This window comes from Colletes latitarsis, chromosome 1 (assembly GCF_051014445.1).
Source record: "Colletes latitarsis isolate SP2378_abdomen chromosome 1, iyColLati1, whole genome shotgun sequence".
Taxonomy (NCBI): Eukaryota; Metazoa; Arthropoda; class Insecta; order Hymenoptera; family Colletidae; genus Colletes; species Colletes latitarsis.
In genome coordinates this window covers 7,107,611-7,126,651 of record NC_135134.1, presented here as the reverse complement: position 1 = coordinate 7,126,651, position 19,041 = coordinate 7,107,611, and positions in this window count along the sequence as shown.

Here is a 19,041-nt window from a genome sequence, read left to right as displayed (position 1 = left end):
ATCCTCTAAAATATTAATCGCAACTAGGTTTAATTGACTGCTTCGGTGTGGTACCGCATTACTACGTGATCGAAGCCAGAAAAATCCCAGGACCTTGCCAACATGTATGCGAAAAATGCGAAAGTACCAGCCAGAAGGGGGCAATTTCCAGACCTAACCGAGACATAACCGGCGTTATCCTCTAAAATATTAATCGGAACCAGGATTAATTGACTATTTCAGTGTTGTACCACATTACTGCGCGGTCGAAGCCAGAAAAAGGCCAGGATCTGGCCATTCAAGTATGCGAACAATGCGAAAGTAAGAGCCAGAAGAGGGCAAATACCAGACATAATCCAGACATAACCGGCGTTATCCTCTAAAATATTAATCGCAACCAGGTTTAATTGACTGTTTCGGTGTGAAACCACATTACGACGGGATACAAACCAGAAAAAGCCCTGGATCTGGCCAACAAGTATGCGAAAAATGCGGAAGTATGAGCCAGATGGTTGCAAATACCGAAACTAACCCAAACATAACCAGCGTTATCCTCCAAAACATTAATTGCAACCAGGTTTAATTGACTGTTTCAGTGTGGTACCGCATTAGTGCGTGATCCAAACCAGGAAAATACCAGACCTAACCCAGACATAACCGGCGTTAACCTCTAAAATATTAATCGCAACCAGGTTTAATTTACTGTTTTGGTGTGGAACCACATTACTACGTGATCCAAACCAGAAAAAGCCCTGGATCTGGCCAACAAGTATGCGAGAAATGCGAAAGTACGAGCCAGATGAGGGCAAATCCCAGACCTAACCCAGACATAACCGGTGTTATCCTCTAAAATATTAATCGCAACCAGGTTTAATTGACTGTTTCGGTGTGAAACCACATTACGACGGGATACAAACCTGAAAAAGCCCTGGATCTGGCCAACAGGTATGCGAAAATTACGAAAGCACGAGACAGATGAGGCCACATCCCAGACCTAACCGAGACATAACCGGCGTTATCCTCTAAAATATTAATCGCAACCAGGTTTAATTGACTTTTTTGGTGTGGTACCGCAACACTACGTGATACTGACCAGAAAAAGGCCAGGATCTGGCCAACAAGTATGCGAAAAATGCGAAAGTACGAGCCAGATGAGGGCAAATCCCAGACCTAACCGAGACATAACCGGCGTTATCCTCTAAAATATTAATCGTAACCAGGTGTAATTGACCCTTTCGGAGTGGCACTACGTTACTACGTGATACAAACCAGAGAAAACCCAGGGACTGGCCAACAAGTATGCGAAAAATGTGAAAGTATGCGCCACATGATTGCAAATACCAGACCTAACCCAGACATAACCGGCGTTATCCTCTAAAATATTAATCGCAACCAGGTTTAAGTGACTATTTCGGTGTGAAACCACATTACGACGGGATACAAACCAGAAAACGCCCTGGATCTGGCCAACAAGTATGCGAAAAATGCGAAAGTATGAGCCAGATGGTTGCAAATACCGAAACTAACCCAGGCATAACCAGCGTTATCCTCCAAAATATTCATCGCAACCAGGTTTCATTGACTGCTTCGGTGTGGTACCGCATTAGTGTGTGATCCAAACCAGGAAAATACCAGACCTAACCCAAACATAACCAGCGTTATCCTCCAAAACATTAATTGCAACCAGGTTTAATTGACTGTTTCAGTGTGGTACCGCATTAGTGCGTGATCCAAACCAGGAAAATACCAGACCTAACCCAAACATAACCAGCGTTATCCTCCAAAACATTAATTGCAACCAGGTTTAAATGACTGTTTCAGTGTGGTACCGCATTAGTGCGTGATCCAAACCAGGAAAAGGCCAGGATCTGGCCAACAGGTATGCGAGAAATGCTTAAGTACGAGCCTGATGATTGCAAATACCAGAACTATCCCAAACGTAACCAGCGTTATCCTCCAAAATATTCATCGCAACCAGGTTTCATTGACTGCTTCGGTGTGGAACAACATTACGACAGGATCCAAACCACAAAAAACCCAAGATCTGGCCAACAAGTATGCGAAAAATGCGAGAGTACGAGCCAGATGAGGGCAAATGCCAGACCTAACCCAGACATAACCGGCGTTATCCTCTAAAATATTAATCGTAACCAGGTTTAATTGACTTTTTCGGTCAGGTACCGCATTACTACGTGGTCCAAACCAGAAAAAGCCCTGGATCTGGCCAACAAGTATGCGAAAATTACGAAAGCACGAGACAGATGAGGCCAAATCCCAGACCCAACCGAGACATAACCGGCGTTATCCTCTAAAATATTAATCGCAACCAGGTTTAATTGACTCTTTCGGAGTGGCACTACGTTACTACGTGATACAAACCAGAGAAAACCCAGGATCTGGCAAACAAGTATGCGAGAAATGCGAAAGTATGAGCCAGATGAGGGCAAATCCCAGACCTAACCCAGACATAACCGGCGTTATCCTCTAAAATATTAATCGCAACCAGGTTTAATTGACTGTTTCGGTGTGGTACCGCATCACTACGTGATACAGACCAGAAAAAGGCCAGGATCTGGCCAACAAGTATGCGAAAAATGCGAAAGTACGAGCCAGATGAGGGCAAATACCAGACCTAACCCAGACATAACCGGCGTTATCCTCTAAAATATTAATCGCAACCAGGTTTAATTGACTGTTTTGGTGTGGAAACACATTACTACGTGATCCAAACCAGAAAAAGCCCTGGATCTGGCCAACAAGTATGCGAGAAATGCGAAAGTACGAGCCAGATGAGGGCAAATCCCAGACCTAACCCAGGTATAACCGGCGTTATCCTCTAAAATATTAATCGCAACCAGGTTTAATTGACTGTTTCGGTATGGTACCGCATTACTACGTGATACAGACCAGAAAAAGACCAGGATCTGGCCAACAAGTATGCGAAAAATGCGAAGGTACGAGCCAGATGAGGGCAAATACCAGACCTAACCCAGACATAACCGGCGTTCTCCATTAAAATATTAATCGGGACCAGCTTCTATTGACTGTTTGAGTGCGGTGCCACATTGCTGCGTGATACGGACCAGAAAAAGACCAGGATCTGGCCAACAAGTATGCGAGAAATGCGACGGTACGAGCCAGATGAGGGCAAATCCCAGAACTAACCCGGACATAACCGGCGTTATCCTCTAAAATATTAATCGCAACCACCTTTAATTGACTGGTTCGGTGTGGAACCGCATCAGTGCGTGATCCAAACCAGGAAAAGGCCAGGATCTGGCCAACAAGTATGCGAAAATTACGAAAGCACGAGACAGATGAGGCCAAATCCCAGACCAAACCGAGACATAACCGGCGTTATCCTCTAAAATAGTCATCGGAACCAGGTTTAATTGACTGTTTCAGTGTGGTACCAGAATAATACGTGATCCTAGCGTGAATAAAATCCAGGATCTGGCCAACAAGTATGCGAAAAATGCGAAAGTACGTGCCAGATGAGGGCAAATACCAGACCTAACCCAGACATAACTGGCGTTATCCTCTAAAATATTAATCGCAACCAGGTTCAATTGACTGTTTCGGTGTGGAACCACATTACTACGTGATCCAGACCAGAAAAAGCCCAGGATGTGGCCAACAAGTATGCGAGAAATGCGAAAGTACGAGCCAGATGAGGGCAAATCCCAGACCTAGCCCGGACATAACCGGCGTTATCCTCTAAAATACTAATCGCAACCAGGTTTAATTGACTGTTTCGGTGTGGAACCACATTACGACGGGATACAAATCCGAAAAAGCCCTGGATATGGGCAACAAGTATGCGAGAAATGCGAAAGTACGAGCCAGATGAGGGCAAATCCCAGACCTAACCCAGACATAACCGGCATTTTCCTCTAAAATATTAATCGCAACCAGCTTCTATTGACAGTTTGAGTGTGGTGCCACATTACTACGTGATACGGACCAGAAAAAGACCAGGATCTGGCCAACAAGTATGCGAAAAATGCGAAAGTACGAGCCAGATGAGGGCAAATCCCAGACCTAACCGAGACATAACCGGCGTTATCCTCTAAAATATTAATCGTAACCAGGTTTAATTGACTTTTTCGGTCAGGTACCGCATTACTACGTGGTCCAAACCAGAAAAAGCCCTGGATCTGGCCAACAAGTATGCGAAAATTACGAAAGCACGAGACAGATGAGGCCAAATCCCAGACCTAACCCAGACATAACCGGCGTTATCCTCTAAAATATTAATCGCAACCAGGTTTAATTGACTCTTTCGGAGTGGCACTACGTTACTACGTGATACAAACCAGAGAAAACCCAGGATCTGGCAAACAAGTATGCGAGAAATGCGAAAGTACGAGCCAGATGAGGGCAAATCCTAGACCTAACCCAGACATAACCGGCGTTATCCTCTAAAATATTAACCGCAACCAGGTTTAATTGACTGTTTCGGTGTGGTACCGCATCACTACGTGATACAGACCAGAAAAAGGCCAGGATCTGGCCAACAAGTATGCGAAAAATGCGAAAGTACGAGCCAGATGAGGGCAAATCCCAGACCTAACCGAGACATAACCGGCGTTATCCTCTAAAATATTAATCGCAACCAGGTGTAATTGACTTTTTCGGTGTGGTACCGCATTACTACGTGATCCAAACCAGAAAAAGCCCAGGATCTGGCCAACAAGTATGCGAGAAATGCGAAAGTACGAGCCAGATGAGGGCAAATCCCAGACCTAACCGAGACATAACCGGCGTCATCCTCTAAAATATTAATCGCAACCAGGTTTAATTGACTGTTTGAGTGTGGCCCCACATTACTACTTGGTCCAAGCCAGAAAGAGACCGGGATCTGGCCAACAAGTATATGAAAAATGCGAAGGTACGAGCCAGATGAGGGCAAATCCCAGACCTCACCGAGATATAACCGGCGTTATTCTCTGAAATATTAATCGAAACCAGGTTTAATTGACTGTTTCGGTGTGGATTGTCATTATTACGGGATCCAAACCAGAAAAAACCCTGCATCTGGCCAAGAAGTATGCCAAAAATGCGAAAGTACGAGAAAGATGATTACAAATACCAGACGTACCCCAGACCTAACCGGTGTTATCCTCTAAAATATTCATCGGAACCAGGTTTAATTGACTGTTTCAGTGTGGTACCAGATTAATACGTGATCCTAGCCTGAATAAAATCCGGGATCTGCCAACAAGTATGCGAAAAATGCGAAAGTACGAGTCAGATGAGGGCAAATACCAGACCTAACCCAGACATAACCGGCGTTCTCCATTAAAATATTAATCGGAACCAGGTGTAATTGACTCTTTCGGAGTGGCACTACGTTACTACGGGATACAAACCAGAGAAAACCCAGGATCTGGTCAACAAGTATGCGCGAAATGCGAAAGTATGCGCCACATGATTGCAAAATACCAGACCTAACCCAGACATAACCGGCGTTATCCTCTAAAATATTAATCGCAACCAGGTTTGATTGACTGTTTCGGTGTGAAACCACATTACGACGGGATACAAACCAGAAAAAGCCCTGGATCTGGCCAACAAGTATGCGAAAATTACGAAAGCACGAGACAGATAAGGGCAAATCCCAGACCTAACCGAGACATAACCGGCGTTATCCTCTAAAATATTAATCGCAACCAGGTTTAATTGACTTTTTCGGTGTGGTACCGCATTTCTACGTGATACAGACCAGAAAAACGCCAGGATCTGGCCAACAAGTATGCGAAATATGCGAAAGTACGAGCCAGATGAGGGCAAATCCCAGACCTAACCCAGACATACCCGGCATTATCCTCTAAAATATTAATCGCAACCAGGTTCTATTGACTGTTTGAGTGTGGTGCCACATTACTGCGTGATACGGACCAGAAAAAGACCAGGATCTGGCCAACAAGTATGCGAGAAATGCGACGGTACGAGCCAGATGAGGGCAAATCCCAGACCTAACCCGGACATAACCGGCGTTATCCTCTAAAATATTAATCGCAACCAGTTTTAATTGACTGTTTCGGTGTGGAACCGCATCAGTGCGTGATCCAAACCAGGAAAAGGCCAGGATCTGGCCAACAAGTATGCGAGAAATGCGAAAGTACGAGCCAGATGAGGGCAAATCCCAGACCTAACCCAGACATAACCGGCGTTATCCTCTAAAATATTAATCGCAACCAGGTTTAATTGACTGTTTCGGTGTGAAACCACATTACGACGGGATACAAACCTGAAAAAGCCCTGGATCTGGCCAACAGGTATGCGAAAATTACGAAAGCACGAGACAGATGAGGCCAAATCCCAGAGCAAACCGAGACATAACCGGCGTTATCCTCTAAAATATTAATCGCAACCAGGTTTAATTGACTGTTTTGGTGTGGTACCGCAACACTACGTGATACTGACCAGAAAAAGGCCAGGATCTGGCCAACAAGTATGCGAAAAATGCGAAAGTACGAGCCAGATGAGGGCAAATCCCAGACCTAACCGAGACATAACCGGCGTTATCCTCTAAAATATTAATCGTAACCAGGTGTAATTGACCCTTTCGGAGTGGCACTACGTTACGACGTGATACAAACCAGAGAAAACCCAGGGACTGGCCAACAAGTATGCGAAAAATGTGAAAGTATGCGCCACATGATTGCAAATACCAGACCTAACCCAGACATAACCGGCGTTATCCTCTAAAATATTAATCGCAACCAGGTTTAAGTGACTATTTCGGTGTGAAACCACATTACGACGGGATACAAACCAGAAAACGCCCTGGATCTGGCCAACAAGTATGCGAAAAATGCGAAAGTATGAGCCAGATGGTTGCAAATACCGAAACTAACCCAGGCATAACCAGCGTTATCCTCCAAAATATTCATCGCAACCAGGTTTCATTGACTGCTTCGGTGTGGTACCGCATTAGTGCGTGATCCAAACCAGGAAAATACCAGACCTAACCCAAACATAACCAGCGTTATCCTCCAAAACATTAATTGCAACCAGGTTTAATTGACTGTTTCAGTGTGGTACCGCATTAGTGCGTGATCCAAACCAGGAAAATACCAGACCTAACCCAAACATAACCAGCGTTATCCTCCAAAACATTAATTGCAACCAGGTTTAAATGACTGTTTCAGTGTGGTACCGCATTAGTGCGTGATCCAAACCAGGAAAAGGCCAGGATCTGGCCAACAGGTATGCGAGAAATGCTTAAGTACGAGCCTGATGATTGCAAATACCAGAACTATCCCAAACATAACCAGCGTTATCCTCCAAAATATTCATCGCAACCAGGTTTCATTGACTGCTTCGGTGTGGAACAACATTACGACAGGATCCAAACCACAAAAAACCCAAGATCTGGCCAACAAGTATGCGAAAAATGCGAGAGTACGAGCCAGATGAGGGCAAATGCCAGACCTAACCCAGACATAACCGGCGTTATCCTCTAAAATATTAATCGCAACCAGGTTTAAATGACTCTTTCGGAGTGGCACTACGTTACTACGTGATACAAACCAGAGAAAACCCAGGATCTGGCAAACAAGTATGCGAGAAATGCGAAAGCATGAGCCAGATGAGGGCAAATCCCAGACCTAACCCAGACATAACCGGCGTTATCCTCCAAAATATTAATCGCAACCAGGTTTAATTGACTGTTTCGGTGTGGTACCGCATCAGTACGTGATACAGACCAGAAAAAGGCCAGGATCTGGCCAACAAGTATGCGAAAAATGCGAAAGTACGAGCCAGATGAGGGCAAATACCAGACCTAACCCAGACATAACCGGCGTTATCCTCTAAAATATTAATCGCAACCAGGTTTAATTGACTGTTTTGGTGTGGAACCACATTACTACGTGATCCAAACCAGAAAAAGCCCTGGATCTGGCCAACAAGTATGCGAGAGATGCGAAAGTACGAGCCAGATGAGGGCAAATCCCAGACCTAACCCAGGTATAACCGGCGTTATCCTCTAAAATATTAATCGCAACCAGGTTTAATTGACTGTTTCGGTATGGTACCGCATTACTACGTGATACAGACCAGAAAAACGCCAGGGTCTGGTCAACAAGTATGCGAAAAATGCGAAAGTACGAGCCAGATGAGGGCAAATACCACACCAAACCCAGACATAACCGGCGTTATCCTCTAAAATATTAATCGAAACCAGGTTTAATTGACTGTTTCGGTGTGGAACCACATTACGACGGGATACAATCCCGAAAAAGCCCTGGATATGGGCAACAAGTAAGCGAGAAATGCGAAAGTACGAGCCAGATAAGGGCAAATCCCAGACCTAACCCAGACATAACCGGCATTATCCTCCAAAATATTAATCGCAACCAGCTTCTATTGACTGTTTCAGTGTGGTGCCACATTACTACGTGATACAGACCAGAAAAAGACCTGGATCTGGCCAACAAGTATGCGAAAAATGCGAAGGTATGAGCCAGATGATTGCAAATACCAGAACTAACCCAGACATTCCCAGCGTTATCCTCCAAAATATTAATCGCAACCAGCTTCTATTGACTGTTTCAGTGTGGTGCCACATTACTACGTGATACAGACCAGGAAAAGACCAGGATCTGGCCAACAAGTATGCGAAAAATGCGAAGGTACGAGCCAGATGAGGGCAAATCCCAGACCTAACCCGGACATAACCGGCGTTATCCTCTAAAATATTAATCGCAACCACTTTTAATTGACTGGTTCGGTGTGGAACCGCATCAGTGCGTGATCCAAACCAGGAAAAGGCCAGGATCTGGCCAACAAGTATGCGAAAATTACGAAAGCACGAGACAGATGAGGCCAAATCCCAGACCAAACCGAGACATAACCGGCGTTATCCTCTAAAATCTTCATCGGAACCAGGTTTAATTGACTGTTTCAGTGTGGTACCAGAATAATACGTGATCCTAGCCTGAATAAAATCCAGGATCTGGCCAACAAGTATGCGAAAAATGCGAAAGTACGTGCCAGATGAGGGCAAATACCAGACCTAACCCAGACATAACTGGCGTTATCCTCTAAAATATTAATCGCAACCAGGTTCAATTGACTGTTTCGGTGTGGAACCACATTACTACGTGATCCAGACCAGAAAAAGCCCAGGATGTGGCCAACAAGTATGCGAGAAATGCGAAAGTACGAGCCAGATGAGGGCAAATCCCAGACCTAGCCCGGACATAACCGGCGTTATCCTCTAAAATACTAATCGCAACCAGGTTTAATTGACTGTTTCGGTGTGGTACCACATTACGACGGGATACAAATCCGAAAAAGCCCTGGATATGGGCAACAAGTATGCGAGAAATGCGAAAGTACGAGCCAGATGAGGGCAAATCCCAGACCTAACCCAGACATAACCGGCATTTTCCTCTAAAATATTAATCGCAACCAGCTTCTATTGACAGTTTGAGTGTGGTGCCACATTACTACGTGATACGGACCAGAAAAAGACCAGGATCTGGCCAACAAGTATGCGAAAAATGCGAAAGTACGAGCCAGATGAGCGCAAATCCCAGACCTAACCGAGACATAACCGGCGTTATCCTCTAAAATATTAATCGTAACCAGGTTTAATTGACTTTTTCGGTCAGGTACCGCATTACTACGTGGTCCAAACCAGAAAAAGCCCTGGATCTGGCCAACAAGTATGCGAAAATTACGAAAGCACGAGACAGATGAGGCCAAATCCCAGACCTAACCCAGACATAACCGGCGTTATCCTCTAAAATATTAATCGCAACCAGGTTTAATTGACTCTTTCGGAGTGGCACTACGTTACTACGTGATACAAACCAGAGAAAACCCAGGATCTGGCAAACAAGTATGCGAGAAATGCGAAAGTACGAGCCAGATGAGGGCAAATCCTAGACCTAACCCAGACATAACCGGCGTTATCCTCTAAAATATTAACCGCAACCAGGTTTAATTGACTGTTTCGGTGTGGTACCGCATCACTACGTGATACAGACCAGAAAAAGGCCAGGATCTGGCCAACAAGTATGCGAAAAATGCGAAAGTACGAGCCAGATGAGGGCAAATCCCAGACCTAACCGAGACATAACCGGCATTATCCTCTAAAATATTAATCGCAACCAGCTTCTATTGACTGTTTCAGTGTGGTGCCACATTACTACGTGATACGGACCAGAAAAAGGCCAGGATCTGGCCAACAAGTATGCGAGAAATGCGAAAGTACGAGCCAGATGAGGGCAAATCCCAGACCTAACCGAGACATAACCGGCGTCATCCTCTAAAATATTAATCGCAACCAGGTTTAATTGACTCTTTCGGAGTGGCACTACGTTACTACGTGATACAAACCAGAGAAAACCCAGGATCTGGCAAACAAGTATGCGAGAAATGCGAAAGTACGAGCCAGATGAGGGCAAATCCCAGACCTAACCCAGACATAACCGGCGTTATCCTCTAAAATATTAATCGCAACCAGGTTTGATTGACTGTTTCGGTGTGGTACCGCATCACTACGTGATACAGACCAGAAAAAGACCAGGATCTGGCCAACAAGTATGCGAAAAATGCGAAGGTATGAGCCAGATGATTGCAAATACCAGAACTAACCCAGACATACCCAGCGTTATCCTCCAAAATATTAATCGCAACCAGCTTCTATTGACTGTTTCAGTGTGGTGCCACATTACTACGTGATACAGACCAGAAAAAGACCAGGATCTGGCCAACAAGTATGCGAAAAATGCGAAGGTATGAGCCAGATGATTGCAAATACCAGAACTAACCCAGACATACCCAGCGTTATCCTCCAAAATATTAATCGCAACCAGCTTCTATTGACTGTTTCAGTGTGGTGCCACATTACTACGTGATACAGACCAGAAAAAGACCAGGATCTGGCCAACAAGTATGCGAAAAATGCGAAGGTACGAGCCAGATGAGGGCAAATACCAGACCTAACCCAGACATAACCGGCGTTCTCCATTAAAATATTAATCGGAACCAGGTGTAATTGACTCTTTCGGTGTGAAACCACATTACGACGGGATACAAACCAGAAAAAGCCCTGGATCTGGCCAACAAGTATGCGAAAAATGCGAAAGTACGAGCCTGATGATTGCAAATACCAGAACTATCCCAAACATAACCAGCGTTATCCTCCAAAACATTCATCGCAACCAGGTTTCGTTGACTGCTTCGGTGTGGAACAACATTACGACGGCATCCAAACCACAAAAAACCCAAGATCTGGCCAACAAGTATGCGAAAAATGCGAAAGTACGAGCCAGATGAGGGCAAATACCAGACCTAACCCAGACATAACCGGCGTTATCCTCTAAAATATTAATCGCTACCAGGTTCAATTGACTGTTTCGGTGTGGAACCACATTACGACGGGATACAAACCAGAAAGAGCCCTGGATCTGGCCAACAAGTATGCGAAAAATGCGAAGGTATGAGCCAGATGATTGCAAATACCAGAACTAACCCAGACATACCCAGCGTTATCCTCCAAAATATTAATCGCAACCAGCTTCTAATGACTGTTTCAGTGTGGTGCCACATTACTACGTGATCCACGCCAGAAAAAGCCCAGGATGTGGCCAACAAGTATGCGAGAAATGCGAAAGTACGAGCCAGATGAGGGCAAATCCCAGACCTAACCCAGGCATAACCGGCGTTATCCTCTAAAATATTAATCGCAACCAGGTTTAATTGGCTGCTTCGGTGTGGAACCACATTACGACGGGATACAAACCAGAAAGAGCCCTGGATCTGGCCAACAAGTATGCGAAAATTACGAAAGCACGAGACAGATGAGGCCAAATCCCAGACCCAACCGAGACATAACCGGCGTTATCCTCTAAAATATTAATCGCAACCAGGTTTAATTGACTGTTTCGGTGTGGTGCCGCATTTCTACGTGATACAGACCAGAAAAAGCCCAGGATCTGGCCAACAAGTATGCCAAAAATGCGAAAGTACGAGCCACATGAGGGCAAATACCAGACCTAACCCAAACATAACCGGCGTTATCTTCTAAAATATTAATCGCAACCAGGTTTAATTGACTGTTTTGGTGTGGAACCACATTACTACGTGATCCAAACCAGAAAAAGCCCTGGATCTGGCCAACAAGTATGCGAGAAATGCGAAAGTACGAGCCAGATGAGGGCAAATCCCAGACCTAACCGAGAAGTAACCGGCGTTATCCTGTAAAATATTAATCGCAACCAGGTTTAATTGACTGTTTGAGTGTGGCCCCACATTACTACTTGGTCCAAGCCAGAAAAAGACCGGGATCTGGCCAACAAGTATATGAAAAATGCGAAGGTACGAGCCAGATGAGGGCAAATCCCAGACCTCACCGAGATATAACCGGCGTTATTCTCTGAAATATTAATCGAAACCAGGTTTAATTGACTGTTTCGGTGTGGATTGTCATTATTACGGGATCCAAACCAGAAAAAACCCTGCATCTGGCCAAGGAGTATGCCAAAAATGCGAAAGTACGAGAAAGATGATTACAAATACCAGACGTACCCCAGACCTAACCGGTGTTATCCTCTAAAATATTCATCGGAACCAGGTTTAATTGACTGTTTCAGTGTGGTACCAGATTAATACGTGATCCTAGCCTGAATAAAATCCGGGATCTGCCAACAAGTATGCGAAAAATGCGAAAGTACGAGTCAGATGAGGGCAAATACCAGACCTAACCCAGACATAACCGGCGTTCTCCATTAAAATATTAATCGGAACCAGGTGTAATTGACTCTTTCGGAGTGGCACTACGTTACTACGGGATACAAACCAGAGAAAACCCAGGATCTGGCCAACAAGTATGCGAGAAATGCGAAAGTATGCGCCACATGATTGCAAAATACCAGACCTAACCCAGACATAACCGGCGTTATCCTCTAAAATATTAATCGCAACCAGGTTTGATTGACTGTTTCGGTGTGAAACCACATTACGACGGGATACAAACCAGAAAAAGCCCTGGATCTGGCCAACAAGTATGCGAAAATTACGAAAGCACGAGACAGATAAGGGCAAATCCCAGACCTAACCGAGACATAACCGGCGTTATCCTCTAAAATATTAATCGCAACCAGGTTTAATTGACTCTTTCGGAGTGGCACTACGTTACTACGGGATACAAACCAGAGAAAACCCAGGATCTGGCCAACAAGTATGCGAGAAATGCGAAAGTATGCGCCACATGATTGCAAATACCAGACCTAACCCAGACATAACCGGCGTTATCCTCTAAAATATTAATCGCAACCAGGTTTGATTGACTGTTTCGGTGTGAAACCACATTACGCCGGGATACAAATCCGAAAAAGCCCTGGATATGGGCAACAAGTATGCGAGAAATGCGAAAGTACGAGCCAGGTGAGGGCAAATCCCAGACCTAACCCAGACATAACCGGCATTTTCCTCTAAAATATTAATCGCAACCAGCTTCTATTGACAGTTTGAGTGTGGTGCCACATTACTACGTGATACGGACCAGAAAAAGACCAGGATCTGGCCAACAAGTATGCGAAAAATGCGAAAGTACGAGCCAGATGAGGGCAAATCCCAGACCTAACCGAGACATTCCCGGCGTTATCCTCTAAAATATTAATCGTAACCAGGTTTAATTGACTTTTTCGGTCAGGTACGGCATTACTACGTGGTCCAAACCAGAAAAAGCCCAGGATCTGGCCAACAAGTATGCGAGAAATGCGAAAGTACGAGCCAGATGAGGGCAAATCCCAGACCTAACCGAGACATAACAGCCGTCATCCTCTAAAATATTAATCGCAACCAGGTTTAATTGACTCTTTCGGAGTGGCACTACGTTACTACGTGATACAAACCAGAGAAAACCCAGGATCTGGCAAACAAGTATGAGAAAAATGCGAAAGTACGAGCCAGATGAGGGCAAATCCCAGACCTAACCGAGACATAACCGGCGTTATCCTTTAAAATATTAATCGCAACCAGGTTTAATTGACTTTTTCGGTGTGGTACCGCATTACTACGTGATCCAAACCAGAAAAAGCCCAGGATCTGGCCAACAAGTATGCGAGAAATGCGAAAGTACGAGCCAGATGAGGGCAAATCCCAGACCTAACCGAGACATAACAGCCGTCATCCTCTAAAATATTAATCGCAACCAGGTTTAATTGACTCTTTCGGAGTGGCACTACGTTACTACGTGATACAAACCAGAGAAAACCCAGGATCTGGCAAACAAGTATGAGAAAAATGCGAAAGTACGAGCCAGATGAGGGCAAATCCCAGACCTAACCGAGACATAACCGGCGTTATCCTTTAAAATATTAATCGCAACCAGGTTTAATTGACTTTTTCGGTGTGGTACCGCATTACTACGTGATCCAAACCAGAAAAAGCCCAGGATCTGGCCAACAAGTATGCGAGAAATGCGAAAGTACGAGCCAGATGTGGGCAAATCCCAGACCTAACCGAGACATAACCGGCGTTATCCTCTAAAATATTAATCGCAACCAGGTTTAATTGACTGTTTCGGTGTGGTACCGCATTACTACGTGATACAGACCAGAAAAAGGCCAGGATCTGGCCAACAAGTATGCGAAAAAAGCGAAAGTACGAGCCAGATGAGGGCAAATACCAGACCTAACCCAGACATAACCGGCGTTATCCCAGAAAATATTAATCGCAACCAGGTTTAGTTGACCGTTTCGGTGTGGAACCAGATTACTACGTGATCTAAGCCAGAAAAAGCCCAGGATCTGGCCAAAAAGTATGCGAGAAATGCGAAAGTACGAGCCAGATGAGGGCAAAACCCAGACCTAACCCAGACATAACCGGGGTTCTCCTCTAAAATATTAATCGCAACCAGGTTTAATTAAATGTTTCGGTGTGGAACCACATTACGACGGGATACAAACCAGAACAAGCCCTGGATCTGGCCAACAAGTATGCGAAAATTACGAAAGCACGAGACAGATGAGGCCAAATCCCAGACCCAACCGAGACATAACCGGCGTTATCCTCTAAAATATTAATCGCAACCTGGTTTAATTGATTGTTTCGGTGTGGTACCGCATTACCACGTGATACAGACCAGAAAAAGGCCAGGATCTGGCCAACCAGTATGCGAAAAATGCGAAGGGACGAGCCAGACGAGGGCAAATCCCAGACCTAACCGAGACATAACCGTCGTTATCCTCTAAAATATTAATCGCAACCAGGTTTCATTGACTGTTTCGGTGTGGTACCGCATTACTACGTGATACAGACTAGAAAAACGCCAGGATCTGGCCAACAAGTATGCGAAAAATGCGAAAGTACGTGCCAGATGAGGGCAAATCCCAGACCCAACCGAGACATAACCGGGGTTCTCCTCTAAAATATTAATCGCAACCAGGTTTAATTGACTGTTTCGGTGTGGAACCACATTACTACGTGATCCAAACCAGAAAAAGCCCTGGATCTGGCCAACAAGTATGCGAGGAATGCGAAAGTACGAGCCAGATGAGGGCAAATCCCAGACCTAACCCAGACATAACCGGCATTATCCTCTAAAATATTAATCGCAACCAGCTTCTATTGACTGTTTGAGTGTGGTGCCATATTACTACCTGATACGGACCAGAAAAAGACCAGGATCTGGCCAACAAGTATGCGAAAAATGCGAAACTACGAGCCAGATGAGGGCAAATCCCAGACCTAACCGAGCCATAACCGGCGTTATCCTCTAAAATATTAATCGTAACCAGGTTTAATTGACATTTTCGGTCAGGTACCGCATTACAATGTGGTCCATACCAGAAAAAGCCCAGGATCTGGCCAACAAGTATGCGAAAAATGCGAAAGTACGAGCCAGATGAGGGCAAATCCCAGACCTAACCCAGGCATAACCGGCGTTCTCCTCTAAAATATTAATCGCAACCTGCTTCTATTGACTGTTTCAGTGTGATGCCATATTACTACCTGATACGGACCAGAAAAAGACCAGGATCTGGCCAACAAGTATGCGAAAAATGCGAAACTACGAGCCAGATGAGGGCAAATCCCAGACCTAACCGAGCCATAACCGGCGTTATCCTCTAAAATATTAATTGTAACCAGGTTTAATTGACATTTTCGGTCAGGTACCGCATTACTATGTGGTCCAAACCAGAAAAAGCCCAGGATCTGGCCAACAAGTATGCGAAAAATGCGAAAGTACGAGCCAGATGAGGGCAAATCCCAGACCTAACCCAGGCATAACCGGCGTTATCCTCTAAAATATTAATCGCAACCAGGTTTAATTTACTGTTTCGGTGTGGAACCGCATTACTACGTGATACAGACCAGAAAAAGGCCAGGATCTGGCCAACAAGTATGCGAAAAATGCGAAAGTACGAGCCAGATGTGGGCAAATCCCAGACCTAACCGAGACATAACCGGCGTTATCCTCTAAAATATTAATCGCAACCAGGTTTAATTGACTGTTTCGGTGTGGTACCGCATTACTACGTGATACAGACCAGAAAAAGGCCAGGATCTGGCCAACAAGTATGCGAAAAAAGCGAAAGTACGAGCCGGATGATGGCAAATAACAGACCTAACCCAGACATAACCGGGGTTATCCCATAAAATATTAATCGCAACCAGGTTTAGTTGACTGTTTCGGTGTGGAACCAGATTACTGCGTGATACAAACCAGAAAAAGCCCTGGATCTGGCCAAAAAGTATGCGAGAAATGCGAAAGTACGAGCCAGATGGGGGCAAATCCCAGACCTAACCCAGACATAACCGGCGTTATCCGCTAAAATATTAATCGCTACTAGGTTTAATTAAATGTTTCGGTGTGGAACAACATTACGACGGGATACAAACCAGAACAAGCCCTGGATCTGGCCAACAAGTATGCGAAAATTACGAAAGCACGAGACAGATGAGGCCAAATCCCAGACCCAACCGAGACATAACCGGCGTCAACCAGGTTTAATTGACTGTTTTGGTGTGGAACCACATTACTACGTGATCCAAACCAGAAAAAGCCCTGGATCTGGCCAACAAGTATGCGAGAAATGCGAAAGTACGAGCCAGAGGAGGGCAAAACCCAGACCTAACCCAGGCATAACCGGCGTTATCCTCTAAAATATTAATCGCAACCTGCTTCTATTGACTGTTTCAGTGTGATGCCATATTACTACCTGATACGGGCCAGAAAAAGACCAGGATCTGGCCAACAAGTATGCGAAAATTACGAAAGCACGAGACAGATAAGGCCAAATCCCAGACCCAACCGAGACATAACCGGCGTTATCCTCTAAAATATTAATCGCAACCAGGTTTAATTGACATTTTCGGTCAGGTACCGCATTACTATGTGGTCCAAACCAGAAAAAGCCCAGGATCTGGCCAACAAGCATGCGAAAAATGCGAAAGTACGAGCCAGATGAGGGCAAATCCCAGACCTAACCCAGGCATAACCGGCGTTATCCTCTAAAATATTAATCGCAACCAGGTTTAATTTACTGTTTCGGTGTGGAACCGCATTACTACGTGATACAGACCAGAAAAAGGCCAGGATCTGGCCAACAAGTATGCGAAAAATGCGAAAGTACGAGCCAGATGTGGGCAAATCCCAGACCTAACCGAGACATAACCGGCGTTATCCTCTAAAATATTAATCGCAACCAGGTTTAATTGACTGTTTCGGTGTGGTACCGCATTACTACGTGATACAGACCAGAAAAAGGCCAGGATCTGGCCAACAAGTATGCGAAAAAAGCGAAAGTACGAGCCGGATGATGGCAAATAACAGACCTAACCCAGACATAACCGGCGTTATCCCATAAAATATTAATCGCAACCAGGTTTAGTTGACTGTTTCGGTGTGGAACCAGACTACTACGTGATCTAAGCCAGAAAAAGCCCAGGATCTGGCCAAAAAGTATGCGAGAAATGCGAAAGTACGAGCCAGATGAGGGCAAAACCCAGACCTAACCCAGGCATAACCGGCGTTATCCTCTAAAATATTAATCGCAACCGGGTTTAATTAAATGTTTCGGTGTGGAACCACATTACGACGGGATACAAACCAGAACAAGCCCTGGATCTGGCCAACAAGTATGCGAAAAATGCGAAAGTACGAGCCAGATGTGGGCAAATCCCAGACCTAACCCAGACATAACCGGCGTTATCCTCTAAAATATTAACCGCAACCAGGTTTAATTGACTGTTTCGGTGTGGTACCGCATCACTACGTGATACAGACCAGAAAAAGGCCAGGATCTGGCCAACAAGTATGCGAAAAATGCGAAAGTACGAGCCACATGAGGGCAAATACCAGACCTAACCCAAACATAACCGGCGTTATCCTCTAAAATATTAATCGCAACCAGGTTTAAGTGACTGTTTGAGTGTGGTACCGCATTAGTGCGTGATCCAAACCAGGAAAAGGCCAGGATCTGGCCAACAGGTATGCGAGAAATGCTTAAGTACGAGCCAGATGATTGCAAATACAGAACTAACCCAAACATAACCAGCCTTATCCTCCAAAATATTAATCGCAACCAGGTTCAATTGACTGTTTCGGTGTGGAACCACATTACTACGTGATCCAGACCAGAAAAAGCCCAGGATGTGGCCAACAAGTATGCGAGAAATGCGAAAGTACGAGCCAGATGAGGGCAAATCCCAGACCTAACCCGGACATAACCGGCGTTATCCTCTAAAATACTAATCGCAACCAGGTTTAATTGACTGTTTCGGTGTGGAACCACATTACGACGGGATACAAATCCGAAAAAGCCCTGGATATGGGCAACAAGTATGCGAGAAATGCGAAAGTACGAGCCAGATGAGGGCAAATCCCAGACCTAACCCAGACATAACCGGCATTATCCTCTAAAATATTAATCGCAACCAGCTTCTATTGACTGTTTCAGTGTGGTGCCACATTACTACGTGATACGGACCAGAAAAAGGCCAGGATCTGGCCAACAAGTATGCGAAAAATGCGAAAGTACGAGCCAGATGTGGGCAAATCCCAGACCTAACCGAGACATAACCGGCGTTATC